Source organism: Coturnix japonica, chromosome Z (assembly GCF_054131305.1).
Source record: "Coturnix japonica strain WE chromosome Z, WE-NBRP24, whole genome shotgun sequence".
Taxonomy (NCBI): domain Eukaryota; kingdom Metazoa; phylum Chordata; class Aves; order Galliformes; family Phasianidae; genus Coturnix; species Coturnix japonica.
Window position 1 is genome coordinate 9,213,331 of NC_140702.1, and position 15,693 is coordinate 9,229,023.

The 15,693-nt window shown below is 40.6% G+C and overlaps 1 long non-coding RNA gene across 2 annotated transcripts; it reads left to right on the top strand.

Moving 5' to 3' along the window:
* The first annotated feature begins 5,214 nt into the window (after positions 1-5,214).
* Positions 5,215-14,888, top strand: LOC107306686 (uncharacterized). Of its 2 annotated transcripts, XR_001552238.3 has the most exons (3): positions 5,269-5,517; positions 6,404-6,502; positions 14,164-14,888. It is a non-coding gene; the product is annotated as an uncharacterized LOC107306686 (long non-coding RNA). The 2 variants fall into 2 exon arrangements; XR_004305640.2 differs by lacking the exon at positions 14,164-14,888 and having other exon boundaries at positions 5,215-5,517; positions 6,404-6,644.
* Positions 14,889-15,693: the final 805 nt, after the last annotated feature.

A 15,693-nucleotide genomic window follows, 5' to 3' on the forward strand; every position in this document is an offset into this window, starting at 1 on the left:
ACGGTCTTGAGCAGTGCCTCTGTGGTTGGCATTAGTGTAATCCGTATCCTTAGAAGTAGGGTAAACCTGAAAGGCAGAACATAAACACAATATATGAACTACAAAAGGCACCTGGAGCACTTCACATCATCCACTTCACAGACCTCCTTCATGAGCAGAAGGATACTCAGAGAATTATTGTATGTTTGCGACATCCTACGAGATCCATTGCAGACTTCTTCTGTGACCCTGGGCAGGCAGGCTCATTATCAAGTTATAGGACATTTGCCTGTCCACAGTAATTTCCTGTCTGTGAATGTGAGTCAATTTGAACAAGATCGATTTTTCTCCACTAAGGGCTAGTTGAAACTAAATGGCCTCCTGGTTTCCACACGCACTAAAAGAAAACACTCAAATTGTGATTATCACAGAATAGCAGAAGCATGCCCAGATACTGGAGTCCTTAATCTGCCTGCTCACCCAAAAGTAAGGAGATGATAATAACAGTATCACACCTTGAAAATGTGTTGTGGGATGATGGGAAAGAATGCAATTTACAGTTAATTTTATGTGCATAAATATGCAGGAATGCCTTATGCAACCCACCTAACAATTTCTCTCCTATGCCCTATTTCACATAGTGGTTGCTACTAGAAGCTCCAGTTTAATTTACCTGGAGAGGAATTTTCTTCCTTAATTCACAGTGGTTCACACTATTACTGAATGGGAAGGACTCTGAATAGCAAAGTGGCCAAACTTGATGAAAAGAGTACTGCAGGTAGTTCAAGACAGTTGTGCAACATGACAGTAAATTACATTCATTGTTGATGGCTGCAAGGGAATACAAATCAGATGGAACAAATTAATCTCCTTATATACATCAATGGTTTCTGAATTAGTTGTCATCTCCCAGGGAACAAAATAAGCTATGGACTGCATTGTGGAAGCTCGATGAAGATGTCTGCTCAATTTGCAGCATCATTCAGAAATTAATAAGATGCTGAACAGCTTTAAACTGAGGCTAGGGAATGCCATAGCAGTAACGCTCTGCACTACGTATTTTCTCATCAGGACCCTGCTGCTTTGGGTACAGCTCTGTTTTTGGCCCTTTTCATAATCCTCCATAAAAAAAAAATTCCTGAGCAGAAATTAAAGAGAGATCCCAGGATGTGGATGTGGACATAGATATGGCACTTCAGGACATGATTTAGTGATGGACTTGGTACTGCTAGGTTGATGGCTGGGCTTGATAATCTTGAGGGTCTTTTCCAACCTGGTTGATTCTATGATTCTATGAAAAGTAAAAATCAGTAGAAGTTTTAGTTGCCACCCAAATAAAAGTTGTTCAGGAGCCATTTCTTCACACACTATTTATGACAGTCTCCAGCTAGTTCTGGAGTGGCACAGCCTTCTCTGTGACTGCAGCAGAACAGCAGACTTAAGCAGATTCTTTGGTTCTTTACAGGGCTCAGATTGCTAGCATGAACCATTTTGACAATTCATATCTTCTTATGGTTCTGTGTTCTGCAACTTAATTACAGTCTTTCTGGAAGACCTATGGGTTTTGATACTACATGATCTATCCTTGCTCTCAGTCTTCAGTTATTTTATGTCTGTCAATCAAAAACCATAGATTGTAGATTTTTTTTTTTTTTTTTTTTTTTAAGTTTCATTTTATTTAAACACCAAGAACATACAGTGTCATAATATGAAGCCTAAAAGTTAAAGGTTGAAATATTTCCACACTGGATTAAAGATCACAATGTAATGCCAGTACATTGGCAAGCAAGAAAGAGGGAAAGTTAACGGACTGTGAAATTAAATTATGCAGTTAGAGAGCGCTCAGTCTACTACTGACGTATCTTGATTGCAGAAATAATTGTCCAATTCTAAAGGTGTTCCCTTCCTTCATACTGAATAGATCAGGTCTGTGGAAGTAGCCATTTAATGGTGCAAGATCAAGTCACTTTGGAAAACTATTCCCATAATGAGCCAGTTGGTTTTTATTTGTTTATCTTTTATGGACTTTTAGTTAGCACTGTTGGAGGAAAATAGCAGCTTTTTTGGCAGATGAAGTTTGAGGAGGTCATGCTAAATAAACATTTAATTTCATGTCTGATATTAAGAAGACTGAATACTCTGAAATCCATGGGATTCTGGTATGCTCAGTCAGCCCTCTGCAGGGAGAAGGCTGTGGCACTTTTCATAAAATCAGAAATGATGGTGCAAGAGGAGGTCCATGGCACAGCCTCATGCCCAAAGCAGGACTGCTGCCAGCAGGAAGCCTGTGTCTGTCTGCACCTTCAGAGCCTCCCAGGGTAAGATTCTACAGCATCTCTGTGTTACATATTCCAGTACTGCACTAATTTTTGCTACTCGTTCTTTTTCTTTCTTTTGTAAAGACTGCTCAAATTCAATTTGTCCCATCTTAAAAGAACTAATTTTGCAATTTTACTCTCCTTTTGCTCACAGACATAGAATCCCTCTCTATGCACCTGTCCAATTCAATTGCTTCTCTTTAGATGTGATTCCTACTACTTGAGCCTGCATTATTCTTGCATGATGTGTGGGTACTTTTTGTGTACAGGGATAACACAGAATTCAACACCTGCTTAGCATGAAGCTGGCACCTGGACTATGACCCTCACATCTGTGTCTGTGGTTTGTGGAAGATGCAGACATAAAAATGAGAAAAGCCCTGTCCTCTGTGGAGATCCACAACAATGTTGACTCATTCCCAGCAGATAACTGACTTTCTGTTTCACTGAATTTTCAGGCTCGATTGATCCACCCACAAAGGTTTGCTCCAATGCTTTGTATTAAATTGACCATTGGAAGATGCTGGTGGTAGGTACATAGTGGTCATGGAGAGATCTCTAGGAGTTTCCCCTAGGTTGCTCTTTTTGGTCAAGATTTGCTTTTTCCCAAGGGGTTTGTGCTTCACCTGGCTTCCACAGGGTGCTCCAGAGTCTTGTACAAGCCACAGCTGCTTGTGAGCACCTGCTATGGACATGAATGGCATTGGTCACAAGCCTCCAGCTGAAGCTGTGCTATGGGGACTGGACTGTGCTCCATGTCATCACTGCTGACCGCACCTGAGTGCGGTCACAGAGAGGCTGCTCCCTCCCTTGTCATGTAGCAGTTCACTCCCTGTCCCTGTGCATAAAGCCACCGCCCCTCTTATCTTTCCCTTCTCTTTGTTCTCCTCTTTGTTCTCCTCCCCAACTGCTGCCAAAGCTAGATCCAGATGAACAGTTGTTTCCCTCAGCTGTATTAGCAATGTGAGCCAGACAGAGCTGCAGTGCTGTCCCCTTCTGGAGCGGAGTGCCTGTACATCATCTCCTTTTTGCATCTTTTTCCATGGGTTTCATGCCAGATCCCTTGCAGTAGCATTTATGCAGCCCCTCCAACATCCCTGTTGGATTTTCCCCTCCCAACTCCTTCTTAACACTGCTTCAAAATCCTTGCTGCACTTCTTTGTTTACTGGGTGCATTGTAAGAAAAGCAGGAAATAGTCCCGCTGGGGCAACAGCAAAGTAGGCACTGCAATAATCCCCCTGCAGCCTCCTCACCTCTGCCTGAGGGCAGTAATTGTGTGCATGGATGCTCTGCAGGCAGGCAGAGTGAGCAGAAGGAAGCACTGAGGCTGCTTTTACTGTTGCTCGCTCAGGATTAGTTTTGTGATTTGAAATTATAGGGCAACACAGCTGCGAGGAAAAGCCATCTGAAAAGTGAAGTGGGGATCTGTTCAAAAGCAGCAAACAGTGTGAGATGCTTATTGCTCTGTGCTGCTGTGTGTTTTCTGTGAAGAGAAATTAGATATCCTCAACCTCCCTGACTTACAGATTTGATCGCATTTTCTAATAATAATGAGAATTTTGTACACCCAAACACACACAGACATACATAAAGCTCTACATAAACACATACATGTGTTTAAAGCTTTGCTTCTGCTCTCAAGAGCATCCACACATTAGAGTAATAGCAATGTGGGAAGGCATGTGAGGGCTGGAAGGCAAAATTCCCTGCAATTAGGTTGTGCTAACAGTGCTGACATCTCTCCTTTCCTCCAGCTCTCCTATCAGATTTTTATAGCTTTTCTGCTTGAGTAATCAATTACAATTGTAGTTGCTGGTGGAGAGCAGCTCTAGTGAGATCTGACAAGACTGGGTCTTGGGGAGGAAACTGCAGGGCACCTGACAGGAAAAAGGCTTTTCTTCTCCACAGTTTGCTGTATGCTTACATTTTGTTATATTGGTGTGTTAATGCCATGCTTTGTGTCTAGAGTGACTTCATACTTCTTCCCAGAAGAGTATTTCATCCACCATGGTACCTTTGCACTGGTCTCTCTTGAGGAAGACTTGGAACAAAATGTGAGGGGAGAAACAGAGTTGTCGAGCACGCTCCATAGTGGATGTCTAAATTTCTGTATTTTAAAAATATTTATTTTAGAGGGTCAAAATAACATCTTTTCATGTTCAAAAATTAAGGTGACCTCATGTCCAAAAATGACCTTGCAGCATTTGCTTCTCATGGTAAAATATCAGACTCCCTAGCACTTTTGAATCAGTATTTGCGGAACAAAGTGATAATTACCTGAATAGATCTCATTTTCTAATGGCATTTCTTCAGCAAAAGGTAGAAGAAAAAAATCACAGACCATCCTAAGTTGGAAGGGACCCACAGGGACCACACCAAATCAAGCGCTGTGTCTGAGAGCACTGCCCAGACCACCCTTGAGCTCCAGCAGCTTGGGGCCATGCCCACTGCCCTGGGCAGACCCTTTCCCTTACCTCCACCAGGCTCTCCCCTGACACAGCTCCATGCCATTCCCTCAGGCCCTGTTGCTGTCACAGAGAGCAGAGCTCAGAGCTCCCTGTGAGGAGCTGCAGCCACCATCAGGTCTCCCCTGAGCTCCTTTGCTCTGGGCTGAACAAACCCAGAGGCTGTAGCTGTTCCTTATACATCTGACCCTCAAGACCCTTCATCACTTCAAACATCAGGATTTTGTGAAACCAGGAATACATATTCATGCTTTTTTTTTTTTTTTTTTTTTTTTTTTTTTTTTTTTTTTTTTTTTTTTTTCCTTCTTCTTTCTAAAAAAGACAGAAACCTGAAAGACTCCAGACGGGTAGACTGACCTCCCTATAAGCTCTCTGAGCAGCAGTGGCAGGTCTGGGACTCAGTTCTCCTATGTCACAGTAGCTTTTAATCATGTGATTCATCTTTCTGCAGGGAGAGCTGATGTAATCCTTACCCCTCTTATGAAGCCTTGGCCTCTCTTCTCTTGGACAGAATTGTTCTTTGGAAAGTAGAATAGATGATGAAAGCTCAGTGGGGGAACACGAGGCAGTTACAAAGAGGCTGAAGTAAAAGAAAGTCAAGAATATGAACAATTCGGAGCTGGTGCTTGTGATGCCTGGAGAAAAGCACTTCATGCAAAAGTTGCAGAGAACTTTTTGCTCTCCTCATTAATGTATCGAAGAAGGAGATTTTTACTCAAAGGATGTGTACAAAGAAGTCAGGCTGCTTGTTCTGGTAAGTTTTGATATGTTTGCTATTTTCTTCTTCTTTTTTTTTTTTTTTTTCCTAGTTGTGTCTTGTGTTACACTGAGAGGCAGAACAGTTTGCCACAAACCCAAGTTTTACAGCAGGGTATGAGCTCAGCATGAGCCACCTCCTGACAGCAAACTCAGACCTGGCTCCCTGGGACTCTAGGTGGGACTAGACAGGATGATGTGTCTAAGACAAGCATGAAATGGAACAGCTTGCAACTTTCCACTGATTCTTCTCCATACAAGAAACAATTTCATTCTGGAACAGTGAAAAATCAAGAGGAAAACGAATGTGAAAAATAGGCAATGTCCAAGTCAAGCACTTAACAGTGTCAGCACTCTGAAGCTGCAGTGGTCATGGTCCTTCTCTGGTATGGCTTATCTCACTGTGTTTCTCTGATTTTCATGTCATTAACCCTGATTTATAGTGCTAACACTGGGACAGGGGATGGCATTATTAGTTGATAATATCAGGCTGCTCGGTGCATTCTCACTTGTAATTATGTTTTTAGAATCGAGGTTAAAGTTTCCTATTATATCCACAGCAAGATCTATTTAAGAGATAGCAATTACACATCTCAGTACAACTTAACTTATACTACTGAGGAGTGAATTAGGTTAGGGAAAAATTAGAGAAGATCTCTTTGTCTTTGCATCCCTCACAGCTCCCAAAGAGCTTATTTTTCATGTTAAAGCAACACAGAGGGATTCTATGTTTTGCTTACACTTCCCAAAATGCCTTGCTTTTGTCCCACACTGCAGAATCAAAACAAAAAGCCTTGGGGCTTGATGTCCCGTCAGCCTTACAAAACACAGTAGACCTATTCTTACCTGTTTCCCATGTAAAATCCTCATTTTTTTCTTTCTAGTGGAACCCAGAGTCAGAGGAACGGATGAAGAAGAAAGAAGTGTGACCCTGTGTGTGTGTTTGGCTTCATCTCCCCATGGATCAGGAGTTCATTTAGAAAGTTAATGCTATCTGTTGTCTTTCTCTTACGTGTCCTAAATTTACTGATCACTGACAGCTTCTATTCTTCAACCTTTTTTGGGGAGTCTCGCTGAAATTTTAGTTATGGAGTAACTTTTATTGAAACAATTTACGTTACAATTCATACTGTATCTTGTAGAATTAACTATTCTAGATTATTCAAGCTGGAAAAGTCAGGAAGTTGCTGAACACATCATAGCCAGTAATGAATGAAGTTCAAATACTGTACAGCTGCATTGGAAACAGTGTCCAAAAGGTTAGCTCCAATTTTTCCTAAAGTGTCACAGGGGTAAGAGAGTTCACAGAGTTCACAGTAGCTCTTCCAAAGGCGACAGGTCATGAGATATCATTATGTAACTGAAGACTCTGACATTTTCCAGAGGATAATTTCTGTTTTTGGCTTTTTTCTGGTTGCGCTGTAATGTTCAGTGTGTGACTTATGAGTCCTGGAATATTTATACATCTCAGTCTCTAGAGGTAAAGAGGTCTCGCACTAAGCAGCATATGGCAAAGGTATGCTCCTAATGATAGAAAAATCACCTGGGTTGTGTTTTGAGTTCCTCCTATTTCTGCATCTTTACCAGGCACAGACTCTGCTTTGGTGACAAAGGCTGTCTGAAGAGCATGTCCCATCTCTGCCCATCCCAAACATCTGTCTGATCTGCCAGCTGTATCCCACAGTCACAGAAGTGTCAGGTAGTCCACAGCACTGTGCAGCCCTCCTTGGTTCCTGCAGACATGCCATGCAGGGGCTGGGTGTGGGCCCAGGGCTGGACCATACTGTTAGCTAGCAGAAGCATCACAGGATCAGTCAGGAAGGCTCTTCTCTTTCACTATCCTTAATAATCAAAAGAAAACTGGTGATTATCTGATCTTTTTTTAAAATTTTTTTTATTTTTTGATGTTCACTTGTGGGATGCATATCAGCTCACAACAGGGACTATCTTCATGTGCTTTTATCTCTTGGTTGATGCTCAAGGGATATCAATCTGAATCTGTCTAAGTATAAAAGCAGGAAGGGAAGAGAGAGTGAGAGAGTCCCTAGCTCCCACCACAGATGGCTAATAATTACTGCACTGCTTCCTTCTCCTTCACAGCACAGAAAATATAGTTTTCTATGACAATGTGATGACTTTTAGCTGTTTTGCACCTCAGTAACACTTTTGCAGAAATACAGAAATACCTTTGAACAGGTGGAAGCCTCTTTTACTTGTTCACATTGGGTCAAATATTACGTCCTTCACCTTTATTAAATGGGAAATTTTGTCTGAGTGGTAAATGCAGGCCTGTGGGAATGCAGTATAGCTGCCAAAACCTTTCAGACATGAAAAGCATAATAGATCTTGAAAGGAAATATATATTCCATTAGAAGACATAGATGGCTGTGCCATCAGCCTGTTTCAGTTTTCAGTTTAACCCCTTAGTCTTTGCAAAGCTTTTTGCTTTCAGTTGGGGATGACTTTCCACCATCACGTGTCCTACTTCAGCTGGTTCAGCCCAGTGACTCCAGGTGTGTCTGGGGGTCCCAGAGCATCCCTCCTGCTCCAGTTGTGCAGAGAGGCTCTATTCTTCCAGAGGCCAACAGTGTTGCTGACAGGCCATACAGTGTGTACCTCTCCTGATGAGTGAATGGCAGAGTTGCCAGTTGTCAGTTTACTTTCCCTTTCCCCCCCCACCCCCCACCTTCTCAGCATCTCCCAGTCAAATGCAAATTCCCAAAGACTGCAGTTATAAGACTGTTGTTAACAGCGCTGTATTTTCCAAGGAAGCAGAGCAGAAGACCTCACTGCATGGCTCTATTTTACTTTGCAGTGCTAATCTCAACCACTTTCCTTACCCAGCTCTCATTTACACCTCCACCTGTGGTAAGGATCATAGAATTGGAAGTGACCCAAAAGGATCATCGAGTCCAACTCATGTCTCCACATGGAACCACCCAAAAATCAAACTCTGTCTCAGAGTGTTGTCTGAATGCTCCTTGAACTCTGGCAGCCTGTGGCCATGACCACAGACCTGAGGAGCCTGTACCAGGGTCCACCACCCTCTGGTGCAGAACCTTTTCCATATGAAGATGACATACCTTAACTATGTTTCTTCCACACATCATGTATTATGTTTAAGCTCCATGGAGATGGAGTGCTTCTATTGCCAGCAGCACTACTGGAGGGTGAAGTTAAGGCTGTGTCCTGTAAGATGACTGTAGCAATCTACAACTTTGAGTGCTTCTTAAGCCAGCAGTCTGTAGGGAAATACTTTTCCTCATTGATTGCTGCAGTTTATTAGGGAATGTTAATAGTGCAACAACTATGATGAAAATAAAAAAATTGCCTAAATTGCACTCCAGAATTATCCTGACGTTTACACAACCATAAATAAAATCTGAAGTTTGCCAGGATAGATTAATTTTGGATAAATGACCATGGGACAGGTTCTGATTTCATTTCTGTTGGGAAATCAACTAATGCCAAGTGAGATTAAACCTTGTCTCCACGCTTGCCCTGTGCCAGCATGAGATAAAAAATATTCTGAGTACTCTTCCTCTGGGACATACAAATGAATCTTGCAACATCAGTGACACAGGCATAGGCTGGTGCTGTACACCACACAGAGAACACCATACAAAGTCTCACCTTGCCCTGAGCAGTCCCGGATCTGACCTTGTTTCTGAAAGCTCATCTGTGTGCCTGTTTTTGTCTTGTGCTTCTGGTTTTAATGCATTTCCTAAGCAACCGTATGCCAAATGTGAATGCAGACTCATACTGAGAGCCAGGCAGTGTGCTTTGACCCGTATGTTTGATGAGTGGGTACAAGCTGTGATCAGGTTTTCCAAGTGAAAGCACTGCTGCCACAACCATTTCCTGCCATTTGCTTACACAGTATTCTTTTTCCTTTCACCCTTCTATTGTCTGGGACAAGTGCCACTGGATGTGAAGGCAAGTCACAGAATACCTCTAACTCATTATTCTCTCATTTTAAAGCCTTTCTTGTACGCATGCAATGTGTTAGTAACTCATGAGTACGCAGTGTCATTAATTTCCAGAACTGAAAGTCTTTGTGCAATTCAGAAGTTAGTAATTTCCCAGAGAATATATGTTGTTTCACTTGTTTCCATGAACTCATGCTGATTTATATCAAACTAGTGAGTAGAAACAAGATGTAGGTGATTACTACTCTGGTAAAATACAGGAATGACTGTGGATCTCAAAGTATTTTTGTCTCTCTACACTTATAAGGCAGCTTGCTGGTAGCCTTGAAGACATTTCCTCCTTCACTTATACATCTACAATGATACACTTCTTATGTTTTGATAGGGTCCAGCCACATTTTTGGTAAATCACCATGTTCTGAAACCACGTGTAAAAATACCTGCTTGTTAAGTCAGACTGAATTTACCGAATGTCGTCAAAACAAGAACTAGGTGATAAAAACAATACTCGGAAAAGGTTGGGGGACTAATTCTGAAGTGTTTAGATTTTTTGTGGTTGCAGTGCGTCAGTGGACTGAGCTGTGAGAACTACTGGAGATGTTTTCTCAATGTGTGTGTGCGTGTCTGTTGCTTTACTAGATCAGTCAGTGTTTATAAATCCACCTCCAGGTGGTGGAATGAACATGTAGCTCCACGGTGAGAGTATTCTTCTGGAAGCTTGGAAGCAAACACTGGATATTAGACAGCTCTTCTGGCTTCGGACTCATTTGGGCTTTGATTTGAGTACTGAAGTGTGTCAAGTTAACAGTGTGCAATATTTTAATGCTTTACTTTACTTTCAGTGTTTCTAGGAAATGAATGAAGAAACCCACCACTATATTCATAAACATTATGATCAAGTGTGATTATCTGATAAAATGGAAGCAAGTTTTGTGCTGTCAGAGTACTTCAGACAGGGAAAAAGCGAGTGTTCACCAGCATAGCCAAGAATTTCACCAGGAAACTTCTGATCTTCTTTATCAATGGCAACTTACTGCATTGGACAGAAATTGAAGATATTATAGGTATCTTATATAAAAATAAGGTCTCTCACTGTCCTTTTACAGCTCTCCCAGTTTAGGAACTGCCTGTTTCTGAAGACATGCTTTGTGTTCGAGCTTCTTGAAGCTCTATACAGTCTGGTGCAGACCATCTAAAGCTGGCCTCAAATCTTTTGTTGTGTTACTGCTCTGCCCGGGTGCAATTTGTGCTCACTGGAAGACAGCTGAATCTAAGGCTCCACCGCGTGAACTCTCCATCAGCTGCATTAGGTGGACCTTGCATGATCTGAATTGTTTTTCAGCCTACAGAGTAGTTATTTGTCTTTTCCTAGTTCCTTGGAGAAGGCACTCATTTGCCTGACATACTTCCCAAGGTATATCCACCCTGCATGCCACCATCATGTCAAACCTGCACCTGACATGCAGTTCTGCTGCCAGAACTCTTGGGGGCATCTGCCCACCATTAAGACCTCCACTGTGTGCTTAAATTTTTCTTCTGTATTGGAAGGAAATGTAATAATCATTTCTGTCAGACCTGGAAGGAAAATATGGAAACTGGCTCGGTTTTTCAAAAACTGTGATTGTGACAGCCTGCATGGGAAGCTCCACTTGCAAAGATGAATGTTTCATTAATTTTTTAGGATGTGAAAATACACTGACACATTAACTAAAGCATTTGCTATCTAGCCAATGCACAGATACTGTACAACAGTCATATTATTGTACTTTGTTATAACAGTCATCAGAAAGCCAGCTAAATTTATAATGGTGAAACTTCAAAGTGGGAATTTTATCCTGATGAACGATTACTTTGAAGAACTTACTGGTTTTCCCAATGAAAAATTACTATGAACTCTCTCTCAAAAAAACTTTGAATAATGTAAATCTCAATCTAAAAGGCTGCCTGAGAAAGATGGGGCAAATTCTATTATTCATAATGAGTGTGCTATCACTGGAAATTAATTATCTCTAAATCTTGTTGTTCTCTATTGCTATTCGATACCTTAGTAGCAGACAAACAGTGCCTGGCGGCTTTATCTGACCACTGTATCCAAGCTGTACCCTATCCTTTAAAGCCAGTTTCTCACATAGTATTGTAAATAACAATAAGGAGTAGAACTGATTGCCTCCTCCGTTACTTAAGGTATTCTGTAGTCATCCCTGTTAGTCCAAAAAAGGCATTAAATTGTCTGGCCTAAAGGAAATGTTTATATAAAGCAGAGAGCAGTGAAAATGAGAAGTGTTTTTAAAGTTGGCTCCATTTTGTAAGTAGTAGGAAATACTGAAAACTCACATATGGATATCTACATATCTATATCTATATATTCTAATAGGAAAAAAAAAAGAAAAAGCCTGAAATATTTTTTAGTTTATACTGAACGCATCTGGTTTCACCAACCATTTTCCTACAACTGGTGAGTGGCTTTCAGATCTTCAGTTCAGATTTCTCCCCCCGCCCCCCCCCCCCGAAAAAATCACCAGTCTGTATGCATGCATTTGCTGAAACAAAATGTCTGGGTAAAGCAGCTCCTTGCAAATGTTGAGTGATGAGAGCTTGCACCCGAGAACACAGTGTGTGGATTAATGCATGTTGTTAGAGAATGAAGACTTGCACTTGGTGTGAAGTGCAGAGGGAAAGGCTTAGAGTGGTGGCAAACACATTAACCTCCATAGGCTCTAGAATGCAGACTACTTTTGATATATTCAGGAGAAAAGGTCACAGAAAAATCTTGGGTGTGCTTTGTTATTTTCAGCAGGGAAAAATCTAAAACAAACCTTGTGGTTTTCTGATCACAGTGTTCAGTACTTTTCTATAGTCCTAAGAGGGAAGATTCACTCATCTTTTCCACAAGGGTGTGTAAAGCAGGGGAGGGATAGCGTATTTCTAAAAGAGGTATTTAATATGCTGGTGCACAGAGCACTTTGTGTTCATGGATGCACCAAAATCTTGGTTGCTGCTGAGACCCAAGTAAAGTATTAACTCTTTCTTTTAAGAATACAGAATCCAAGGATATTGATGTAGGCATTGAAAATAAAAACTAAAAAAAAACACAAAAAAACCCACAACCCACAGAAACAACCACAAAGCAAAACAAAACAACTCAGGGATGCTGCCATTCATCTACAGATTTGGCAGTTCTGGATAGGGTACACAGACTGTTGTAATCACAGTATGGGAGTTAGGAATATTTCTGAAGCAAGATGAGAGCTGAATGCGATTCATATGTGCCTCAGTACAGTAGTGCAAGTGTTGTGCTGAAACGTATGTTTGAGAATGTTTTGTACGTTTGAGAAGATGACAGAAATCACACCAGCTACTCTGCCATCTGAGGGAATTTGTTTTCAAGCAATCTGCAGCATCCTCAGCACAGTGTGAAATGTTTTATGGCAGATGCCATCTTCCCCGAATGCATTCAATTTGTTTAATTGTGTCATTGTATGTTAGGTTTTCTTGGCATTGCCACTTGGTAGGATGCAAACAGTACGAGACCTTCACTTAAAACTTTAAATTTAATTCTGTTTATCATTTCTGCAAATACAGGAGTCCAGCCTATGCAGGGGAAAAGAGTAATGCTGTAATACTGGAAGAAATGGAATGTGCTTACGAAATGTATACTACTATGTTCTCCGAATCTTTTTTTCCTGTCTTCTATTACTTCCTCCCTATTACATTTACCTTATCCCTATTCTAGTGGTAATCTGCAATCCTCTCCTACTGAAACAGAAGCCTTGTGAGAAATCTTTGTTGCTGAAACACATTTTCTGGTTGGCTTACATTATTATAAATTTTTCTGACCTCTAGTATGAGCGTTGCAAATTCTCCTAAATAGATTCTGCCACTGAAAAGTTGCTAAGCAACTAATCCTGTCTGATATATTGTAGTTCAAATAAATGAAACAGACAGATGAAAGAGTGTTTATAAACCTAATGGATTGTAAAAAAAATAAAAATAAATAAACAAACATGAACCCATAAACAAATCAATATATGATGTATTTTATCTTAAAATAAATAATTCTAGAGAAAAAAAATGCAAAGAACCAATCAGAAGTACTTGAAGGGACATGAAGAAGAAGAGCAAACAGGGTCAGTGGTGCCATTTCACTGGTCCAGACTGACTTTCACCTGAGTCTGCTAATTTGATTATTTTAATGGTGATCTATGCATCTTTTTTTGTTGGATACTTTAGCTTGGGTGAACTAATATGTTATTTCCAAGTAGTCAAAAAGAAGCTACAATTTTTTATTTTATTTTATTTTATTTTATTTTATTTTATTTTATTTTATTTTATTTTATTTTATTTTATTTTATTTTATTTTATTTTATTTTTTTAAGAAATGCTGTGATATTTTTTAATTTTCCCCTGGATTTGAGGGAGAACTGTACTTCCACACGGGGCTTCCTGCTGTACTTCATATTGTGCTGTTGCTGTTGTCTACTCTTTGGATTAGGGTAGTCAAGATCTAAAGAAGAACTGGAGACTCTCACTGAGACTCAGAAAAGGTACTGCTGGCTTTGTGTAACCCTTCAGACACTGATCATCTTTATAGCCAAATAGCTTTTTCTGTCAGAAGTAAGCTGTGCATAGCTTTTGTCCCCACAGGTGACTGGGAGGGTTTCTTTTTCAGTCCTGTTTTGAGTCCCAGGGAACTGACTCTTGTCTTTTATTTCTAGGTCAAGGCTCTGACAGCTTCAGTGGCTGCCACGGGTTCCTCTGGCTACCCCTGTCTGGGATTTTGAGGCTTGAGTTTCTGCAATTTATATTCACCACCATAAAGTCATTTACCACAGGTTCCCAGTGGTCCCTGGGATGTCTTCACAAAGCACTGTATGCTCTTCCTTTCCATGAAGCTGAAGAATCAGTTAGGATGGAAAAGACTCAAAAGATCATCTGCCCATAACCAACCTAACACTACCATTTTCACCACTAGACCATGTCCCTAAAAGGATTTTCAGCTCAAAATCAATGTCACAAAATTTAATGCATGTTCTTATGGAGGAGGAAGCTGATTTTATTATACATAAGCCTTCAGCAGAGTAATTGTGCCCCTCAGGCACTCACAGTCTTAGCTGTTATAATGTATGTGTTCAGGTGGTCTGGCCAAAGTACATGTGAAATTGTAGGATGAGGGATTTTGCACCTCTTGGTTGTCTGTTGTCTGCTTACAACAAAACAAGTTATGGACAAACCTTGTATATGCCATAGGAATCATCATCTGCAATGAGGTAATTCCTTGGCTTGTTTTTTGCTTACCTGTCATAAGTCTTGGGTCAGGTTGCTGTCTCTATTGACTTTTCCCTCATTGGAAATATATATGCTTGAGACACATATCGGTGTTTTGTTTTGTTGTTTTTGTTGCTCCAAGACTAAAAAAAGAATATTAAAGAGTTATACATGATATGTTGCATCCGTCTTGCCATCTTGCTGCAGTGAAGATTACAGAGTCTTCTGCTCAAGGGTAGTCTGGGCTGTAGGATATTGAGAGCACTGATCTGGCAGAAACAACATGCATAATAACTGTAATGCAATGTATTGCTACTAATTTCTGCACTGATTTATGAGCACTGTCACAGCTCTTCACGGATAGCCTGTAAGCCTGAGAGGCGTCTCTGAGGTGAGATGCTGCTAGTATGAAAGAAGAAAATAAATCTCTGCTGCACTCTCTGGTTGCATATGTATGCACTGCAAATGTTACACTAAAGGTCTTTAAAATCATCACTAGAAGGACGAAGGAAACTTCACAGTGAAAATGATGATTTATAAGAAGAGTTAATGAGATAGATAGAAAAAAACAACAGCCTCTTTCCTCCATTTCCAGTTAAAGGATGACCCTTTTAAGACCCAACACAAAGCCAGGAGATTTTCACTGACTTATTTGGGCCAAGCCTCTCTTTCATTTTAGTGTAAAAGCTACCAGATCTGAAGAAAAGGCCAATATATTGCGCAAGATTTCACAATTTACATTCTTTTCTCATTATTATTCACTTGGGGAACAACTTTTGGTCTGGCTTTGTTAAGCTGTTGACAGAGAAATCAGTCACTCCTCAGAAATAAAGGAATGGAAATGAGTTATTTCTATTTTCTGCCAGTGTTTATGTGAGCTTACCCTTAAGCACTTACCAGAATGAAAGCTTTTCATCTAACACTTTAATTCTGTACGCCTTTTCCCAGGGACTCAGAAAATAAAATAATAGGGGCACTTA